The 21,957-nt window shown below is 38.9% G+C and overlaps 1 protein-coding gene across 4 annotated transcripts in view; it reads right to left on the bottom strand.

Annotated features, from left to right (window-relative positions):
* Frs2 (fibroblast growth factor receptor substrate 2) overlaps window positions 1-21,957 on the bottom strand; it is an 84,242-nt gene that overhangs the window by 17,458 nt on the left and 44,827 nt on the right. For 3 of the 4 annotated variants that reach the window (XR_009590029.1, XM_060378098.1, XM_021643654.2), the window contains exons 2-4: window positions 17,290-17,380; window positions 15,728-15,768; window positions 15,110-15,134 (exon numbers count right to left, since the gene is read on the bottom strand). The gene's annotated coding sequence lies outside the window, so the exon portion shown is untranslated. The remainder of the gene's footprint in view (window positions 1-15,109; window positions 15,135-15,727; window positions 15,769-17,289; window positions 17,381-21,957) is intronic. The other variant, XM_060378097.1, reaches the window with a different exon arrangement.

The following is a 21,957-nucleotide window of genomic DNA, read 5'->3' on the forward strand; positions in this document are numbered from 1 at the left end:
TCCTGGTTCACTTCTCCAAACATAAATCCTCTACTATAAATATGGCTTCTTTCCAGGCCCAAAGTCCTGTTTAAGCCCAGGGTACACTAATTCTGCATTCTTGGTGATTCTTCCTGAAAGTAAGATTCCTTTAGAATCCATCCTTTGTTTTTTTTTTTTTGTTTTTTTTTTTTTTTTATTCTCTAAGACACACAGCACCCACCTCCAAGCCAGGTGACAGTGGTCAATCTAAAAACTGAAAAGAAAACCATCTCAAAGAGTCCCAGCATAATATCAAATTCTAGCACTAAGTTAGTCTACAGTGTAAGAGATTTCACTGTATTTTCTGACATTTCTGATCAATTAATTTGTTTACTGAACTCACTCAAGGAGAGAGGTGCCCACTCAACACCTACACTGCATCTACCAGGCACTTTATCAGAGCCTGCAGAATTTCCCATGTGACCTACACACTAACCAGAGTTCACAAGTGGATGACATTCAAAACAAGCACTTCCAACATCATGTAAAGATAATCCATACAGATACCTGAACAAAATACCAGCACACCAGGTACTTGTATCCCCCATGGAGGTGGGTGTGCAGCAGCTCCACATCTCTTTTAGCACAGCGTCTTGCTTGTCTAGCTATTAAGATGGGGAATCTTGCTAGACAGTCTAAGGCTTAGACTTAACAGTGGTTTTCAACTTGTAGGTCGAGACCCCTTTAAGGGCTGAACAACCCTTTGATGGGGTTGCATATCAGATATTATAATTCATAACAATAGCAAAATTGCAGTTATAAAGTAATAATAAAATAATTTTATGTTTGGGGGTTATGACAACATGAGGAACTGTAATGAAGGGTCACAGCAATAGGATGGTTGAGAACCACTGCTCTAAGCTTCTACAGGCTGGCCTCAAGTTGATGGTCTTCCTGTCACAGCCTCCCTAGTGCTGGGATGATGAGCACACACCACATTTGGATAACAAGGCTTCTTAGAAACTACAGGTCTCAAAAATATGTTTGACAACAATAAAAGGGGATTTGTTTTGGGGTTTTTGTTTTGTTTTGTTTTGTTTTTGTTTTTTAGCTTAAAGAAGCATTTATTAGGGCATTACGGTTTCAGAGGTGAGTGAGTTTATAACTATCAGGGCAAGAAGCATGACAGCAGGGAGGCTAGCATGGTTCTGGGGAAGTAGCTGAGAATATACATCCTTATCCACACAAATAGTACAGAGAGAGAGAGAGAGAGAGAGAGAGAGAGAGAGAGAGCGCTAAGTAGGAATTGAGTGCCGTTTTGAAACCTCAAAACCCACACCCAGTGATAAACCTGTCCCAACAAGGTCACATATCTGAATCCCCCCCAAAGTCACTCCATCTTGGCTACTAAGTATTCAAATATATGACCCAATTAGGGCCTTTCTCATTCAAACTGACCAATTATCAGAATATGAAAAAGTCAAGCTAATGGGCATGACTGAGACTTAGCATAGCAGAAGAGAAAGCATGGGAAAGATAAGCTTTATCTGCTTATGATGCTGTGGCTAGGAATTGGTGTGGAGTTTCTTATTTAGAGCTGTTTTGGCTTTTTAAATATATTTCTATTAATTGAGAATTTCATACACTGTTTTATGAAAATCATTTTAATTTTTATTTTAGGGCGCACATGTGTTTCGCCTACATGTATGTCTGTGCAGCATGTGCATGTAGAGGGCCTGTGGAGGCCAAGCAACAGCATCAGATCCCTTACAACTGTAGTTCCAGACAGTTGTGGGCTGCTATGTGGGTGCTGGGATCCAAACCCAGGTTCTCTGGTAGAACAAGTGCTCTTAACTGCTGAGCCATCTCCCCAATCCCTGCTTTTTTGTTTCTAAAATTATTTTTATTTTATGTGTATAAGTTTTGCCTGCATGTATGTCTGTGTACCACATACATGCCTGGTGCCCTTAGAGACAGGAGAGACTGTTGAATTCATAGAACTGAAATTACAGACAGCTGTGAGTTACCAGAGACCTAAACCCTGGGTCTTCTGCATAAACAGCAAATGCTCTTAACTACTAGGCATCTTTCCAACCCCAATCAAAGGTTTTTGAGTGTTCAATGATAAAAAATAAATTTAGTATCAAATAGGCAATCAATCCAAGCTGTTTCCGACAGTACTCTACTGTACTGCAATGTATGACTTCACTCTTCATGTTATACCCCCAACACCACAAATGCTGCTTGGAAGGGCTTGGCCCAGATAGGGGAATACCAAATGCTGTGCATTGCAGCACTCACACTGTACATATAGCTTTCTACCTTCATCCTGTATGGGTAAGTATGCAATCAGTTTATCTTTGAAATGCACTGTATTAAAAAGTACACTTTTAGCTACTTATTTGAGTGCCATAAAAGTTGTTCAGTGAATTTTTGCTTGGGCCCAGGAGAGACGCCTAACAATTTCTGAATGGGTCTAAACATACTTCTGCCACTTTCATACACGTATGAACATTTTTAGCACTGATTGTTACAACATCAAAATATCAACCAACTATGAAGATGTTTGACATTCTGTGTCCTGCAGTATCACATATTCACCCAACATTTAAATCTTAATGTAGAAGTAAGCATGCAAATTTGCTTTTGGTAAAATTATACAGATATCAAATTTCTTAAAATAAAAACTTCATGATTTATTATCAGTAACTTTCATTTGTATGCTTATTTTATAAACATGTACTTGTGGTTATAAAAAACTTTCTTACACATAAGGGGTAATGAACGAAAAAGTTTAAGAAGCCCTATTCTATACATCCTCTTCTATTCTCCAGCAACCCAAAGGCTTTGTCTCTGGTGTATTACTGTAGCCTACGGCTAAAGTAATTCTCCCATAATCCACTTCTCTTCTTTGAAGCTATCCTCCCATTGTCCACCTCTTCTTTAAACACATTAACTAGTTACTCAAGAAAACCTTTCTTTCTTACTGTCTTTGTTCTGGCATCTCAGCATTTGCCCACTTCCACACTGAGTGAGTTTACAGTTAGAAAATAAGCTTAAGAGAAATAAAAGTGTTCCAGATGTGACCCCACACACCAAAAAAAATTTAGAAAGGAAAATACATTTTGAAGTTAAACATATTATAGAATCAGTATGCCAACTTGTAAAAATAATTAAATGCCCCATTTTAAATCCTTGGAAAATATATACTCTTGTTTTCTTTTTTGTTTGTTTGCTCAGACAGGGCTCACTTTGTAGCCCTGGCTGTCCTGAAACTCACAGAGACTTGCCTGCCTCTGCTAGGATTAAAGGCTGCATCATCATACCTGTCTCCTCTGTCCTCCTTTTGAAGCTCAATGTTTACTTAGGTGTTTGTTACTGCTGTTACTGTTTGTCTCCTTTGGATGTTTCTGAGATGGGGGTCTCACTATTCAGCCCTGGCCGCCCTTAACCTGGCAGCCCTCCAACCTCATTCTCCTGAGTGCTGAGACTGCACGTGTGTGCCATTGCATTACATTTTATCGCTTTATGTTTTATTAAGAGTGCTAGCACTGCCAAAGTATTATGGCAAATTTGCTTGCCTTTAAGATGCCTACCGTTTAAGATTTTCGTGCTTTCCTTAAAAGCACTTTGTACATGAGAACACATTCCCAGTTTCAAACAATCTAAAGCCCTCCTGACATGAACATAACTCACTGCGCTATGGGGTCTCAGCATTCTACTCAGGTCTTCTGTATGAGTTCTTAAATCTCTTTGGTTTCTTTTCACTGTTGCGTGACTTAGAACTAAAAGCAATGTAAATGCAGTGAAAATGAAGTGGTCATAGACAGTATAATGGAGCTTTGGTTTTACTGTTCATGGGAACTCAATGGCAGGAGAGAACTGACGCCTGGAAGTTTCCCTCTGATCTACACACATACAAAACCTCTATAAACTATGTTGAATTAAAAACATATAGAGTTATCGTCTAGATGTGACATCAAAACTACACCCATGAAATCTCAACAACACGTTTGCCTAAACAAGACTTAGACAATTTCAACAACAGTTGAAATTCCAGTTCAGAAAGGAGAAATCTCATGAGGCCCCACTCCTAGATAAAGAGCTTCAGGCAATTTACAACTGCTGAGAGAAGGTGAACTTGCCTTCCTCCAGGATGAAGCCCCTACTTGGCTATTTAAAAACTAAGCGGTCAACCCTACAAACACATGCATGTAAGCAATACTGAATGACTAAGAATGACAATACTGAATGTATTTATGTTGATTTGAGTGCATGCCTGTGTGTGTGCATATGTCAAGCCATGGGAAGGGTAGAAGGGAAGAGAGGGACAGGAGAAGTGATATGATTGTATTTTAAATCTAAGAAAACAATAAGGACTGCAAAGCTGGCTCAGTAGTTAAGAGCACATCTGGTTAAGTTCCCAATACCCACAAAGTAGCTCACAACCACCTGTAACTGCAGTTCCAGGGAACTCAGCACCTCCTATCGGCCTATGTGGGCACCAAGTACTCACATAAACATAAAAAACAAAATTAAATTTAAAAGGATGGCATGAGCTGGGTGTGGTGGTGCAGATCTTTAATCCCAGTACTCAGAAGGCAGAAGAAGATCTCTGTGAGTTCAAGGCCAGCCTGGTCTACACAGTGATAACTTCTGGTATACTGAAAATAACAATTTCAGCTAAAATAGGAATATGTGCACAAATAGTTTTAAAAAATGCAACCTTGAAACGTCACAAACTACAGAAATAATAGTTTATGAATATTAGTTTCTTCCAATTAGTTTTCTTTATATTAATTCATTCAAAAATTTGGAAAAAAAAAGTCACTGAATAAAAAGTTCTTCTTTAGCCTTAAGGGTAAAGTCATCATAAAGATTTTAAGTTCTTCCTGTTAATAAGGTTGAAATTTTTTAGGACTGGAATTGGCAGCATGTGTTTTCACACTCCAATTAAAATGCCAGAAATGAATGTGTTTATTTTGTCAATATTAAGAAAATCCTGTGGTAAAGAAAAATATTCAGAATGCTTCCTCTCCCCAAAACACACGCATTAGGAAGCAGTGAACGCTCTTTTCCTCCTCCATGGCCTGATGGTATTTGCTTTATTAACAAAAGAGTAATTCGATCATTCAAGTGTTTACTGCAAAATTACTCTGAAAAATAAATGCTACTTATGTGAAACCAGGATCACATTACTAAAACTGTGTTAAAATTACTGCTAGAAAGAAAAAAAAAAAACCTGTACAAAGAAGTATTACAGATTAAACCCTAAACTACTCCATCAGCATTATAATGCAGTGCTTTTATACTAAAGTAGACTTAATAACATTAGTAACAAGAGCATTGCAGCCTTTCCTTTAGAAGCTCAACAAAAACTCAGTATGAAAACAGGCAAAAAAATTTACACAGTCCAGAGTACAGTCAGTATTTTATATTTTATAAGAATTTTCGTTAATCTGAAGATAAAAAAACTTGAAATGTCCTAAAAGAGTTAAGATTATAAAAACATAACTCTAACATTTACGAGGGTGTCTTCAATGGGGAACAAATGCAGTCAAATACAGGGCCTGTCTGCAAAAATCATTTGTCCAACACCCTCAGGCAAAGTACTCCTTTACTATACTTACTAGATTTTAAAATAAAAAAAAATAAAATAAAATAATAAAATGGGCTACCCAAGAGCATGGTATTATTTAAAAAATGGTTTTCAAAAAAGTATGAGGTACATATTTTCTGGAATAAAACAACTTGAACAAGCTTAGTTTAACACAAAGTTTTAGACTTGGAGACCCTTGAGAAGAGGTGCTAGAAACCCCATAGAGCCTGAGCCCGCCTCCCTCTACTACGGACAACTTACACGACATGGTCACTTGCTATTCTAAGGTAGAACATGGACACCACTGTCAAAAACTGAAACACACATTATGGCCAGCGCAGAAGCTGAAGCTTGTAATCCCAATGACCAAGACACGAGGCAGGAGGATTGTCATTAGTTTGAGGGCAACCTGGGATACATAGTATGTTCCAGGCCAGCCTAGATACTGTGTGACATCCTGTGTCAAAAACAATTTAAAACTTAAAAATAAAAAATTTAAGTGTATACTTACTGGGATTTACTTAGTTTTTACGTAAGTGGGTTTTTTTTTTTTTTAATTTTTGTTTTTGTTTTGTTTTCTTTCCATTCAGGATACTGTAGTATATGTAGTCAGAGAATCTCTTAAGGCTTCTTTTGCCTGTAATATTTTCCTTCTAATGTTCCTTCTTTCTTGTGACACCTCCAATTCTGAGCAATATTAGGTTAAGTAATTTATAAGGCTCTTTGCTGGGATTTGTTTCATGTTTTTCTTATAATTAGACCAGGGTTATGAGGTTGGGGAAAACCAGAGATAAAACTTTACAACCCCAGAAACATTATCAACATCACTTATGGCTGGTAGTAGCCTGCTATTTCTCCAGTGGAAGCTATTCCACTCCAACTGTCTTTCCATACAGTATATTTTAGAAAAAAGGCTCACACTCAGAAAGCAAGGAAGCCAAGCATGGTGGTGCAGGCCTACAATCCCGGATACTGAGGAGGCTAAGGCAGAATGCTAAGCTTAAGGCTAACCTGGGCAATTTCAGCAAGATACAATCTCAAAATGAAACAAGGTGATATAGGCTAGGAGGAGTTCCATAAGCACAGTCCTCTAGCACACATGGGGCTGAGTTCAACTGCAGTACTGAAGTGAAGGAGGGGGGGGTTGTGGGGGTAAGTATAATGCTTAATACTAAAGTCCTAATACTTAGTGGTAGAGAAAGCTCTGATCTACTGTATGTAAGTTCCTGAGTTCAATCCCCAGAATGACACACAAGAAAGGAGAGGATGTGGGAGGGCGGGGGTGCAGAGGAGTCAGGGGCAGCTTCAATTTATTTTGAAAACAGAACACTGTCAAACTCTTTGGTATGCTAGGCTGGTAGTCTCTCCAGTGAGCTAAACCTGTAGCACTGACCAACTATTTGGAATTCTTTGGCACAAGAGAGTTGTCTTTTCCCCATTTTCATTATATTCAGTCATGTATTTACAGCAGTATTAGCACATGGATATTTCTTTTACATTCTGAGTTATACCTAAGACTACTTGACTTGACTTTGTTGCTCAAATGATTTCAATTTTGGCCATTGGGAGCTCTTCCATTTGGTTCCTATGCTTTTCTGACATATTCCCATCTTAGCACAGTTTACTCCTTTGCTTCCTTCTTGTTTGCCCCAAGTCCGAGAATCAGCCATTTCCTAAAGGATCCTTTTACTAAAGAATGCTATTTAAAACCAACCTCCAGACCCTGAAAGCTCTTCCTATGGTAAAATGTTTCCAACAAGACTCTGCTTTTAACTGAATTTTACACAAATTTTGTGAGGAGTTAGCATAAAAATATAGAATTAGGGGCCTGGAGCAATAGCTGAGCAGTTAAGGGTACCAGCTGCTCTTCTAGTAGGACTCAGGTTTAACTCCCAGTATCCATATAGCAGCTGTCTGCAACTCCAGTTCTAGAGAATCTGACACCCTCACACAGAAAACACATGCAGGAAAAACAACAGTGTACATGAAATGAAAATTAAAAAATTTAAATGTAGAATTAAATTCATACTGAGATTAGCTCTATGTAATTTTATACAATTTTATGTAAATAGGACCATTTTTAATAAACATGTTTCAAATATCCAACAGAACAATTTTTTAAAAACTACAAAATTGGAACACAGTCTTTTTCTTGGAAAAAGAAAAAGTAACAAGTAGATAAAGTCAGAAAAATTTAAATCTCACTACAGGGGGCTGGGGATGTAGCCCAGTTCATAGAGTACTTTGCCTAGCATGCCTGAACCCTAGGTTGAGACAGGCTTAACTATGTGGCTCAGTTCCAAACTTACTATTTAGTCCAGGCTGCCTCAAACTCCTTATCTTTTTGCCTCAAGTGCTAGGATTAGAGGCATTCTTTCTTCTTCTTCTTCTTCTTCTTCTTCTTCTTCTTCTTCTTCTTCTTCTTCTTCTTCTTCTCCCTTTCTTTCTTTCTCTCTCTCTCTCTCTCTCTCTCTCTCTCTCTCTTTTTTTCAGGACTTTGTTTGAGGTAGGGTCTGTGTAGCCGTGGCTGCACTATATGGGCCAGGCTAGCCTTGAACTCAGAGATATCTAACACATACCTCTATAAGCAATGGTTCAGGACAAACAAGTGCAATAAGGCAGAGCATACAGAATCAAAACTATTCACCCATGAAAACCTGACTTCTCTTAGGATAAACTATAAAGGAAAGACAACCTCACATCTGCTATATTGAAATTAAGACCTATTGTGAGGGTTGGGTGTGTGTGTGAAAGCCGATCACCCTTTGCTTATTTGGGGTGCAAAGGTTATCACGATCTACTGTGAAATATCAAATAGCCAAGTGAATTTGAAGATCAAATTACTTTAATTGTTCAGTTACCCCTCAAATCCTATAATTACAAAACTAATCAAACAAAAACATGTCAAATCAAGTAGATTATCCAATTAAGAAAATAAAGCGCCAGAAGCTGTGGCAACTTTGGAGGCTGAGGAAGGATGATTTCTAGTTGAGGCTAGCATGGGCTACACAATGAGACTTAAATAAAGTCTGTGACCATTCCAGATACTTCACACGTTGAGCTCTGCTTCTGCTTGCCTCATTTAAGATAAATGTGTTACTGGGATGGGATGTGCGTCCCTTGACAGAGCACTTGCCTAGTGTATGGAAAGGTCTAAATTCAGTATGTGGCACTTGCCTGGAGTCTTGACACTTGAGAGGTAGAAGCAGAAGGATCAGAAAGAAGTTCAAGGCCATCTATGGTACATATCAAGTTGGAGGTAAGCCTGGGATACATAAGACACTGTCTTAAAAAAACAAAACAAACAAACAAATATTGTTGTATATACAAATATATTATTGTAGGAATTAGGAAAGAAAAAAGTAAGATAAAAACAATGCAAGTGGGTTGGAGAGATAGCTCAGAAGTTTAGAGCACTGGCTGTTCTTCCAAAGGTCCTCAGTTCAATTCCCAGCAACCACATGGTGGCTCATAACCATCTATGGTGATATCTGGTGCCATCTTCTGGCGTTCAGGCATACATGCAAACAGAATACTGTATACATAATAAATAAATACATCTTTTTAAAAATGCAAGTTTCAGGCTGTGTCTACATGTATACCTTCCTTAAAGTATGAGCAGCAATGCCTATGGCTATCAGAATTGAAGCAGGAGGATGCATGAGTTCATGTCTATAGAATAAATGCCATGCATGTGTGGGCACCTGCAGAGAGGGCAGGGAAAGGCACTGGATCCCCTGGAGCTGCAGTCAGTACAGGCGGCAATCATCTGACCTAAGTGCTGGGAACTCAACTCCAATTCTCTGGAAGAGAATCAAGTGCTCCTACTGTGAGCCATCTCTCCAGCTCCTTTTGAGTCACTACATTTTTTTTTACTACATACAAATGCCAGAACCTGTCTGTAAACACGTTAGAGGATGAGCAATGTGTTAGGATCTCACAGGCTGGTGGCTCAGTAGGTAAAGAACCTGCCACACTACGATGAAGACTTGAGTTCAGCTCCCCAGCACCAGCTTAAAAAGCTGGGAAGTAGGTGTATGCCTATAACCACAGCACTGGAAAGACAGCAGGCAGATCCCCAGGACTCGCTGACCACCCTGCTTAGCCAAAATGGCAAACTCCAGGTTCAGTGAAAGCCTGTCTCAAACACACATAGATACTCAGCTGGCAAAGTGGCACGCCCTGGCAGTCTTAGCACTCAGAAAGCCGATTCTGGATGCTCATGAGCTTAAGGGCAAGCCTACAAACTACAAAGTAAGATCCAGTCTCAAAAAATAAAAAACAAGTACACAAATATCAAAACAAAGATAAGATCTTCCTTGGAAAGAGTAATAACAGAGGCAGAGAGAGGGGCGGGGAAAGAACTAAGCCAGGCACAACAAGGCAAGCCTGTTGTCAGACCTACTTGGAAGACTGGGGCTGGAGGACTGTTCTTAGAACAGCAAAGGGGGGGAGGGGATTTTCCAAATAATTCTGATTAAAGTGTCAAGTCAAAAAAATACAATTGCAAAGAATACATCACTAAACTGGGAACTTATCAACACTGTATTCATGACTAAAAAGGATGAGATGGGATAAGTAAACATTTATGTCAAATACTTTTTAAAAATTGAATATAATGAATGTTTATCATTAAGCAAAAGAAATTCACTATTTCATCCAACATCAAAGTTGCCTCCCCTGTCTCCAAATGCGCGTGTACACACACAGAGGCAGGCTTTTTCCTTCTGAACTGTAAGTTTCTGGCTCGCATGAAAACATGATTAAACACACGCCAGTGTGGGCTGTCAACCCTGTCTCTCTATGCTGCCCACACAGCACTTTGTGAGCATGTGATCAGGAGGAATGATGCACAGTCACACCACATTCTTTCCCTCAGCTCACACATCAAGAACTTGCCCTCTCAGCTGCATTCTTCTCCAAACAGCCGTGGTCACCTTAGCAACCCTATGCTCCCAATATGGACAGCTGGTCCACTTAAAGTCAGTCCTCCTTGGCAGGGAAAGTGCTTGTTCTTCAAAGTGGGGGAAAGAAGAGAGGCTTTCCTTTCAGTGCACATTACAGGGCTTGATTCATCTTGATCAGCACTTTTGTTCTGTGGTAGCAATTTATGTGGAGTTTCAACCTACTCTGAGTTTTGGGTTTTTGTTGTTTAAATTTAAAAGCAAGTAACTGAATCAGTAAAACCCGGCTAGATCATAAGGGACTCTATGAGCGGAATATGAAACAAGAAGTTATCTAAAACAATTTACTCTTTTATTAAAATTTAAAACTATCAAATTTCAAGAATAAAGCTCAGCTTCATTTAAATTTAATTTAACACCTGGAACCTTGATATACGACAAAGGATTTGAATCAGAAAGCCTGAAACCTTTCAATACCATGGCCTGTCTCTGACACGCAGACACAGGGCCTGCAGAAAGCCCTTTCCTAGCAAGTGAGCTGGACCTCCAGCACCACTCTAGTGTTAAACTTCAAATTCTAAATGCGTTTAATGAATTGACTATCAGTCAATCTGTTTTCTACCACCTACAAGGATACTTTCTTAATCCTTCCATATGTTCAAATAAAACCAAGTAATAAGCGTATCTGGAGATCTAAAATCTAGACTGACAGAGATAACTACTCAAGCCAATCTTGATGGCTGCCTGGATCTGGAACTGAATGAAACTGGGACTTTCAGAATAAGAGACAGTTTAAAACCCAGTATACATTATCTTTATATAAACAAACAAGCAGAGAAAACTGTGACACTCTGAACAATAGTCAATCAAATCGCTTAAGACATAACCAACAAAGGCATTTAAAATATGTCCTACCTAATGATACTAGACACCTAACCTTTAAAGAAAGTAAACCAGAATATTCTAAAAGTTTGTGGTATTTGTGACAAACCGGAAGCATTTATTAAATGTTTTTCTATATAACAGAGGTTAACCAAATTTTATTAATTTAATAAATGCTGCTTTAGTACAACTCATAAGTACTTAAATAGAAAATAAAAGCAGTTGGGACTAGAGAGATGGCTCCACAGCTAAGAGCTCTGGTCCTCTTCTAGAGGACCCAGGCTTGCTACTAGTACTTACAGGGTGATGCACAACTGTCTGTAAGTCCCGCTCCAGGCCCTCTACTGTCTTTCACAGGCACCAAACATGCACTCAGTACACAGACATGCAGGCAGGCAAGATATTCATACACATAAAAGAAAAATTTTAACAACAATGATATACAACTGTTGATATACAGGTGATTCCAGTAGCCTGACCTAGGGTCCTAGCAACCTCTTAGGTCACCAACTGCCACACAGGCAGGTATATGCTGGATAAAAGGAACCCATCCTGCCACCCAACTCTCGGTTTCTCTTTCTCTTTCTCCTGATCTATCTCCCTGTTCTCCCTCTGACCCCAAGTTTTCTCTCTGTCCTTCTCTGCCCTCATGGCTCTGTCCCCATCTGTCTGTCAGCCTGTCTATGCATCCAATCTTCTGCCTTCTAACTCTTCTCCTCTTCCTCTCCCGCAAATAAACATCCTTATACCAGATATGTTGTATGGCTTAATCATTACTATAACAACAACAATAATAAACCATAAAGTAACTACTACTGAAATTATTCACTGACTTTTTTTCTTTCTTTCTCTCTTTATTAAACTTTCAGGATGTGAGGCTGGAGAGATGGCTCAGCGGTTAAGAGCATTGGCTGCTCTTCCTGAAAACCCAGGTTCAATTCCTAGCACCCACATGGCAGCTCACAACTGACTGCAACTCAAATTCTGGTGAATCCATCCGACTCCCTCACACAGACATGTATGTATGCTAAACACCAAATGTACACACACACACACACACACACACACACACACATATACACAAAAAAAAATTAAAAAAACTTTCAGGATATGAGGTTCTTGATGGTTAAAACACTTCTTTAGGAGGCTAGAAAGATAGTTCAATGGTTACAGGTACCTGCCACCAAGTCTGACCAACTGATTTCGAAGAATCAACTTTCTTAACTTGCCCTCTGACCGCCACCTGTATGTAATTTTATAAAAGACTCAAAAACAAAAGATACTCAATGAAGAACTATGCTACTCGTTCAATTCTCTGAGTTGCACATTTTAAAGAATGGGGCAATATTTGACAATCTATGGAATGTGAAAATGATTATCAACTGCAAAAGTTTCTGGTCTTCTCACCAAAACTTTTATAAATAGTTCGTTACTGACATTAAACAAACAAACAACAAAACAAAACAAAAACTACGTTCAAAAGACTTCAACCTTGGCTTTGTTTTTTTTAGACATGTGCACTCCTTCCTTTCCTGCTACTGTCTGTATATGCCCTAAAAATTCAGAAGCTGAAGCTTGATGGCTGGTGTAATAGGAGGTGGGAGGATGGGGGTAGGAGGTGATTAGGTCATGGAGCTCCCCTGTGAGAAGGAGATTACAGCCCACACAAAGGAGGCATCACACAGCAGAGCACTTCTCTCTGCAGGAAGCAGCAATCAACAGACAAGGACCCAGGCAGTACACTGGTCTTAAAATTCGCAGCATCCATAATGGTAAGAAATAAATTTCTGTTCTTCATAAGTTGCCCAGTCTGTGGTGTGCTAGTATTACAGCAACACAAAGATAGATTCCTTTCCACGTTGTATCGGTTCTCTAGTCCCAAAACTAAAGGCTCCAGCACTCTCACCTCATATTAAGAAATGCCCTCCTAACAAGGTACCTTTAGTGTCTTCCAACCAAGTTTAGTTCCCTGTGTCTACATCAAGTGGCTCCCAGTCACTTTTAACTCCAGCTCCAAAGATCTTAGGCTTCTTTGGTCACTGAATGCATGTGCACATGCCCATACAAATATACAGGTAAATCAATGAATAAATAAGGATTAGGCAGAGAAAAGGCAGGAGGATACTGGATGCTATCTTCTGGCCTCCCAACATTCCTAAAGCTCCATAAACACACGTACTCCCACACATAGAAACACAGATACAGACTCACACACACAAACACACACAAAATCAATATTTTTAATTCCTTATGACTTATATAAAATAATATGCATAACAAACATTAAAAGGTCAATTATATGGAGAACAGATATAAAAGAAAATAAGATGGTCCTTTAAGTGAACTGTGATGATGACTAGGACACAAAAAAACATTTTAATATCATTACTCCTGAACTTAAGTCAATGCTGGTAAGTCAGACATTCAGCCTCTTATAGGTTCTCAAAAAATTTAAACGAAATTTAAAAAAAAATACAAAATATACTATGCAAAAGTTAACATTTCAACTAGTTTCTAAAATATATAATTATTTGTTAAGGTTTCCACTGTCCCTTTACTACATTTAACTACACAGTGGAGTGGTATTGTATGCGTGTGTGAATAATGTGCTAATTTTCTACACTAAATACAAAAATATCAGGGTGCTGGAGAGTGGCTCAGTTAGTGAGGTGCTTGCCTTGTAGGCAGAGGACCTGGGACGGGCCCCTGGAGCACATGTGAGAAGAAGCATGTGTAGTTGCAGCACTATGGAGAGAGTCAACAAGATCCCCAGGCCTCTCTGGCCAATGAGGCTAGCCTATATGCCAAGTTCCAAGCAAGTGAGAGACCCTTCTCCAAAGAAAAGTGACAAATGAACAAAATGACAGCTGAAGCTGTCCTCTGGCCTCAATATACACATGCATAAATATGCACCCACACACATGTGCATCTGCGCACATCACCAGCAAGCATACACACAAACACAAAATAAAGATTCTGGAATTTAGGCACAGTTCAGTAAGAGGAGCATGCCTACCAAACATAATGCCCGAGGTTCAATTCCCGGTATCAATAACTAAATACAAATTAAAAATCACAAAAATACCAATTTACCACTCTAGATGGGGGCCCTAAAAATACCAGACACTATGATCCATCATCATTATAAATCATACATTATTTTAACATAGAATATTTAATTTCCCTTTCTAAAAGAAAATGGCAAAGACAGACAGACTAAGAACAGTAAGATGAAACCTTTTAAAATGTTGGCTTTTGCTTTGTAGTCTAGGAAAAGAAGGTTCTGGATTTCTACTGAAGCACTCTGTCAATGCCTTGAACAGCACCCTGGAAGATTTGAACATGCTTTTTACATTCCATCCTGGAAGTAGGAAGGACAATAGGACAAACGAGGTCCATGGGATCAGACCCCACACATGTGACCCCAGTAACTGCAGTGTGAGGTTGAAGTCCCTGTTGCCCAAGACAATCTTGGTGCTTTGCTCATCCCTTCTCTTCTCCAGCTGGTGTGGCAACAATGGGAAAGGGTATTTCAGAGTACTTCTTAAAACATGCAATACTTGGAAACTTTAATACGAATTGGCTATTTTCTGAACACCTCACTTTAAAGCGCTTTAGTTGGCAGGTGGAATTAATCTACAAAGATCACCACTACCTATCTAGGAATGTGAGGAAATATAACCAAAGGAACTGTTTAAAGCTGCCAAGCAATTGAATCCAAGTACTTGGTACAAAGTTAACAAAGAGTAGAATTTCTACTTACCTGATGCTGTCTTCCTTCACAAAGTCTAAAGGGAAAAAAAAAACAAAACCCACAAACTATTGTTATCAAATCCATTAGCAAGGTGATAGGTATAACTATAATCCCAGCAGTGGTCACGGTCAGTCTTAGCTAGCTACACAGTAAACCTGACACAGCCTGAGCTCCATGAGATCCTATTTTGAGAAATTCATAAGCAGCCAGGCATGGTGGTGTACACCTTACATCTCAGCACTGGGACGGAGGGTCACTGTGAATTACAGGCCAGCCTGATCTACATGGCAAGTTCAAGGCTAGCCAGAGCTACATAGTAAGAATCCCTCCTTAAAAAAAATAAATAAATAAAACAAAAACACCCAGCAAATCAGGGGCTGTGAGATGACTCGGATCACCTGATTTGATCCCTGGGACCCATATGGTGGAAGGAGAAAGCTGATCCACACAGTTGTTCTCCCACCTCCACTGGGCTCTCATGGCACACAAGCTCCTACAGACACACAAAGGCACAACAGGTATATAATGCTTAAAAACAAACTATGTTACTTTATCTTTCATAATCTATATGGGAGAAAGCACTCTACTTTTCATGTGGAGTTTACTATTATATAAATTGTTTCTTACCTTGTGAAATTCTTTTCTGAGAAAAATATATGGATTTGCCCCTAAAAACAATTCAGGTAGAAAAGAGTTAATTTCAAAATAGTTTCTTGAAAATGAAAATTTTCACACTGCTACTTGTAAGTGATTCAGAATATGAGGTCGTTTTTAGTACCAAACAAAGCTTAGGAGATAATAGGTGGCTTCTTTTTAAGACAGGATCTTAATATGTAGTCCTACCTGGCTTTAAACTTACAGATCCACTGGCCTCTGCCACATGAGTGCTGGGATTAAAAGCATATGCTATCATGCCCACATGACAGTAGATTTCTTTTTTGTTTTTGTTTTGTTTTTTGAGACAGGGTTTCCCTGGTTGTCCTAGACTCACTTAGTAGACCAGGCTGGCCTCAAACTGACAGAGATCAGCCCTCCTCAGCCTCGCAAGTGCTATACTTACGGGCATGCACCACCACGCCTGGCTGACAGTAGATTTCTTAATAGTAAAGATACTTTTACCAAAACCATAAAATCCACTCTTGTTATAAAACTACCATTTAAAGGGGCTAGAATGATGGCTCAGTGGTTAAAAGCACTTGCTGCTTTTGCAGAGGACCTGGGTTTGATTCCCAGCACATGATGAGTCACAACCATCTGTAACTTCAGTTCCAGGGGATCTGACACCCTCTCTGGCCTCGATCAGAACCAGGCATGCATGTGGTATACATACATGGAATCATGAACATAAAATTTAAAAAGTAAAATTAAAAAAAAAATAAAAACACCACTTATCAACTGAAATCAAATCATTTTTGTCAGGCACACAATAATGTAAGGTACACTTCCATATTCAAAGATAAAAGAAATTCAAATGACATTTATTTTCTCTAAGACATGATATTCTGAAGGATGATTTTTAAGGTATAAAACTATTATAAAGTCAATCTATTTCAACAGAAGTATTTATATTCACAAAGTTTTATAATCATTAGCTTCATGTAACTGTAGAACACTTTATCACCCCAATAAAAAATGCCCAATTAAATACTGAAGGACAAATTGCTAATTGCAGAGATAGGTATCTGAAATAAACCTAACTTTAAAGAAGCATATTCTTTTTCATTTGTTTGAGAGTCTCTCTGGATCTCAGGTTGGCCTGGAACTCACTACGTGAACTTACAAGCAGCCTTAAATATACAATCCTCGTGCCTTAGCCCCTCCAGTGTTAGGCTCTCAGACATGTGCTACTATGCCCACATAAGAAGCATAGTCTACACAATACTATGATCAAATTATATCTTTTCAATATGCAGAACAAAGATTGGAATGAAAAGCAGATATCAAAAATAGTAAGAAATGTTATACTGGGCAGAGGCATCATAATGACTATTTTTTAATATATGCTTCTAGAGCTGTAATTAAATATTACTTCCTGTATGGTTCTTTTAAGAAAGCATAGCAGGCACATTTCCTAGAACCACTCTATACTACACAGTAAAAGCAGAAATATAAGTGACTCTTTTAATGCCCATATTCTTATTAAATGTTCCAACATAGATAGGGAAAAGGAGAGAGACTTGGTCACTTACTAATCTGGATGAAAGCTATACTGCATCTTACTTCATGACATGTGGATTATCTCCTCCTTACATCTGGGCATCTATTTCTTGATGGCCATTTCTGAAATAAAGGAACAGTAATTGAGAATGTGACTCATATTATAAAACCATAAAAAATTTTAAGAACAATTATCTATATTATCATGACCAGTGAGGATATTACCATATTAAGTAAACTCCTAATAGAAAAACATTATCAGGACTAAGACTAAGATTAAAAAAAAAAACAAAAAAAAAAAAAAACTGGGGACTGTCCCACAGGACCAGAACATTTCAATCCTCAACACCTTTGTCCCTGATGGGCCTTAGTTCCTGACTGTGATTTAGAAACTCAAACAAAAGAGATACACACAGTAAACTGTAAAACTGCATGTGCCATGAAGCAACTACCCATTCATTATTTACTTACTCATTTGACCTAAAATGAAAACCCAAGAAAGGGGTTTCTGTACATTGTATTTCTTTATTTCAGGCACCTGAAACAGTGGCTATCATGCCATGAGTGTTCTACACGTTCACTCAGTGAATAAAGTGAGTATTAGATAGCTAACTGATGACATGCCGAAGTCTTCTTCCACAGGAACGCCACTAATGCCAACTACGCCATCATCTTTTCTCCAATAAGCCAAAGCTATAAAAGACATCAAAGACACATTCCCAACCAGAGAATTACAATAAAAGCCTGTCATTTTGTCAAGTACCAGGGCATGGGTGGGCAGATGTTTTTTTAATGAAACATTCATATTCTTTGAGGTGCTGTAGAGACTATTAGGAATACAAATCTGTAGGAAGTGGAAAGTTACTACTCTGACGATCTCAAAAATAAACACAATTCTGGTGGTTCCCACTTCTCATGTTATAACTGAATGATAATCCACAGAATGCTATTAGTGGCTGGGCATAGTGGGGCAGCAGAGGCAGGTGGATCTCTCTGAGTTTGAGGCCAGCCTAGTCTACATAGTGAGTTCCATGGTGAATACAGCCAGAGCTACACAGTGAAACCCTGTTGTGAAAAAAAAAAAACAAAAAAAACAAAAATGTTATTTGTGTGTGAGCCTGTGTACATGTGAAAAACTTGAAGGAAAAAGTAGCCTGAATGGTCCTTAATCCCTTCACAAAACAAAAGAGCAACAATAAACAGAAATCATTTTTAGATGATAATGGAAAAAAGAAGTAAGGTAGAAGAGGCACTGCTGAAAACTACAATTCACATTCTATCTTGTGCTGAGTTAGTTGGGGAGGTCTGGCTTGGGTGGTTAGTTAAATGACAGAAGAGTTTTGTAGGTAGGCTAATCTAGAACTCAAAATCCTCCTGCCTCACCTTCCTGCACACTGTGATTAGTAGCACCCACCACCAAACTAGGTTTAAAAACATATTTAAGATAATTAAAATGCAAAAGAAGCTGATGAGATGCTCAGCTCGTATGGGTGCCTGCCGCCAAACCTAACAACCTGAGTTCAGTTCCCAGGTCCACATGGTAGAAAGAACAAACAGCAGCCACAGGCTGTCTTCTAACCAGCACACAGACACTGTGGCAAGACACACAGCCCACAAACACAGACACAGACACACATAAAATTACAAAATAAATTCAAGGAGAAAAAAATCTATAAAATGGGAAACTGAAACATGAAACACTATGTATGAGCTGGTGGCATAACCACACATAAAAATATACCAGTGCACTTAAAAACAACACTGTAAAAAAAAAAAACAACACTGTAATAACATACTCATAGTGTGTATTATTTCTTTTACACACACATACACACCTATATAGAGACAACCTGCGAACTCCATCAGTGTTGTTTACATAATTTTGGCATTATGGTTCATCACTGTGTGACAAAACTTTTCCTGGGGAGACACTAGACACATTACTGACTCCAGATAGGAGTGAGCTCATAACCAACCAAAGTATGGTTACCACCAAAGTCCAACTTTGTGGACCATGAGTTTTATTGGGGTTGCTTACAGTAGTATGGGTAAGGGGCTACTGAGTGGAGCAGAAATAACTCAAAAACAACTGCTCACAAGTTGGGAACCTGGGCACACACACAGCTTGCAGTCAGCTCATCTGGGTTCTGCTTCTCCCAAGCAGCTGGTCTGACCTCAGTCCTCTTTTGTAGTGTTAATTCTTCTGAGTCTTCCTTGCAGCCTGTTTGTTTCTTTGAGAGAAACAAAGCTTTTATTGCTCACTGTGGCAAGGAGTGGCCTACTGAATCTGACCAGTTTCAAGGACTTCTTCAGTCTATTTTTCAGTTTTTACCATCTTGCTTAAGGAGCTTTCCCTGCAGGATGAAATGTTTCCATCTCCAAGGAAACTGTTACACACCACAGACTGGTGGGGGCTCATACCTAGAAAAGTAATTCTCCCTGGCTGAGCAGCTGTTAGTTGTGTAGGGGTGGGCTCCCCGAGATTTCTTCCTGCAAAAGTTGGAATGTCTATTGGTGAGGTAATGTTCAGGTCTTGTTTATCAGGCAGCCATGCTCCATAGCTGTAGCTTCTTTGTCTCAAAAAGTCTTAAACTTGAGGCCAGAGAAAAGCACTTGCCAACATCTGAGTTCAATCCCCAGAATATACACAGTGAAAAAAGTTTGTTCTCTGACCAGCACATGAACACCCAACCTCATTACCTCACTACCCTCACACTAAGAAATAATTACATGTATTAAAAAAAACTTAAATCTCACTGAGTAGTCTTGTTAGGAATGCTGACAAAGAGATAATATTAATCAGGAATATTCAAACAAAAATCACAGATGTAAAAAGTTGACAATCATAAAATTTAAAGAGTATCCACAAAGACTCATGATTCATTTCATAAATATCTATTACTTGCTCTCTCCCCTTAAAAAAAAGCCTTAAGGCAATTATTACTCCACCATAAACCACAATATAATAACCACCATGAATTGGAACATTAAGTACATAAAAATTCATGGTCACCTTTAGAAGTGGCTTGGGCATAAACTTCATATGAAACAGTCAGTGAGAAAGGCAGGCAAGCTGCAGGCAGATAGGCAGACAGACACTGCTGAGCTTCTGGAGAATCAACCCCAGGGTCTCAAAGCCTAAACAGGCAACTCTAACTCGCAGCTACTCTAGCCAAACTCATCACACAATCCACACCATATTTATTTCACAACTTCATTACTGCAACAGTTCTCTGCCAGAGCTCCCATCTCTTCCTTGCCTGCTTCAAGAATCAGCGAGACTAGCTATTTTCAAAAGGTCAGAGCATGTCATCCTTCTTATTAAACCCTTGCAGGAAGCACTCACTTTGCTAAATACCTAACCTTTACAAACGATCTTTCCCACCTCCCTGACCTCATCTCTTACCACTCTCCCCACCTCTGTTCCCACTCTTGAGGCACAATGACCTCTGTGCTCTCCTTATACACATTATGCCCTTTTCTCACTTCAGAGCTTTCTAACTTTCTCTGTGTGAACAAGATCTCTCCCTCTCCCTCCGCAACCCCTCTCTTTTTTCCATTCCTCTTTCCCTCCCTCCATGGTTTAATCCTCCTCATATTTATCTTCTTTCTCATTTTCTGATAGAGAATTTAAGAAAATAAGTTACTAATTTTAGATGAGTTTATTTCCAAACATACCATCATCAATTTTCAGATTTTGTGTCTAAAGAGCTAAAAGATCTATACTGTCATGTTTTAATTACACAGGGCTGGAGAGATGGCTCAGCAGTTACGATCACTGATTGCTTCTTCCAGAGGATCCTGGTTTGACTCCCAGCATGGAGGCTCCCAAGCATCACTAATTACAGTTCCAGGGATCCAACACCTTGCTCTGGTCTCACTAAGCATCCGGCACGCACGTAGTGCACAGATACACATGCACTCAAAACACTACACACAGAAAAAATATTAAAAAATGTTTGTAAGATTATATTCCCAACTTCATACAATTAGTTCAAATGTATGTACCATACTGTTTTCTTACTGTTCTGTTTTTAAACAATCTGCACCACAGCTCCACAAAGGAGCAGTTTGGAATTTTAATCATATGAGCACCATTAGGACAACTCCCAATAGAAATTGCATTACCCTTCTCCTATTTCTTTAAGCATTTCTGTTTGTGATTATAAAGTTTCAAGTTTTCTCAGGAAACGTTCAACTACTTCAAATTTATTTGTTATCTTTAGGCATCGTGGCCACTAGAAAGAATCCAAAGAGCATGTGAACTCTTAAAATGACTAAGTTAGATATAACACTGTAGGGAAGTTGGACCTTATTTTTTTTTTCTTTTAATAAACAAACTCCCTCTGAGCTGAGGCCTACTTTGCCGAGTAAGTATCACATGGCTGGCAAGCTTGAAAGTTTTAACAGAGATTAACCAGGAGACCCAGGAACCACCAAGTATGACTCAATGATCACATTTACTAGTTCCTGAAGACTAAAGCAAACATATTTGATCTCTAGAACTGTCCTAAAACTTCTGCCAACATACCTTTCACCTGAACAATCTATTTTCATTTAAAGCTCACAAAGCTATTACCATATAATTGAAGGTGTGAAAGTAAACCCAGAATACCAGAAACATAATCAGCAGGGACTGACATTAGAAGCTGACTTGGGGGAAGGAGGTGGGGATAATCTTAAAACACTTTAAACAGAAA

This window comes from Meriones unguiculatus, chromosome 2 (assembly GCF_030254825.1).
Source record: "Meriones unguiculatus strain TT.TT164.6M chromosome 2, Bangor_MerUng_6.1, whole genome shotgun sequence".
NCBI lineage: Eukaryota > Metazoa > Chordata > Mammalia > Rodentia > Muridae > Meriones > Meriones unguiculatus.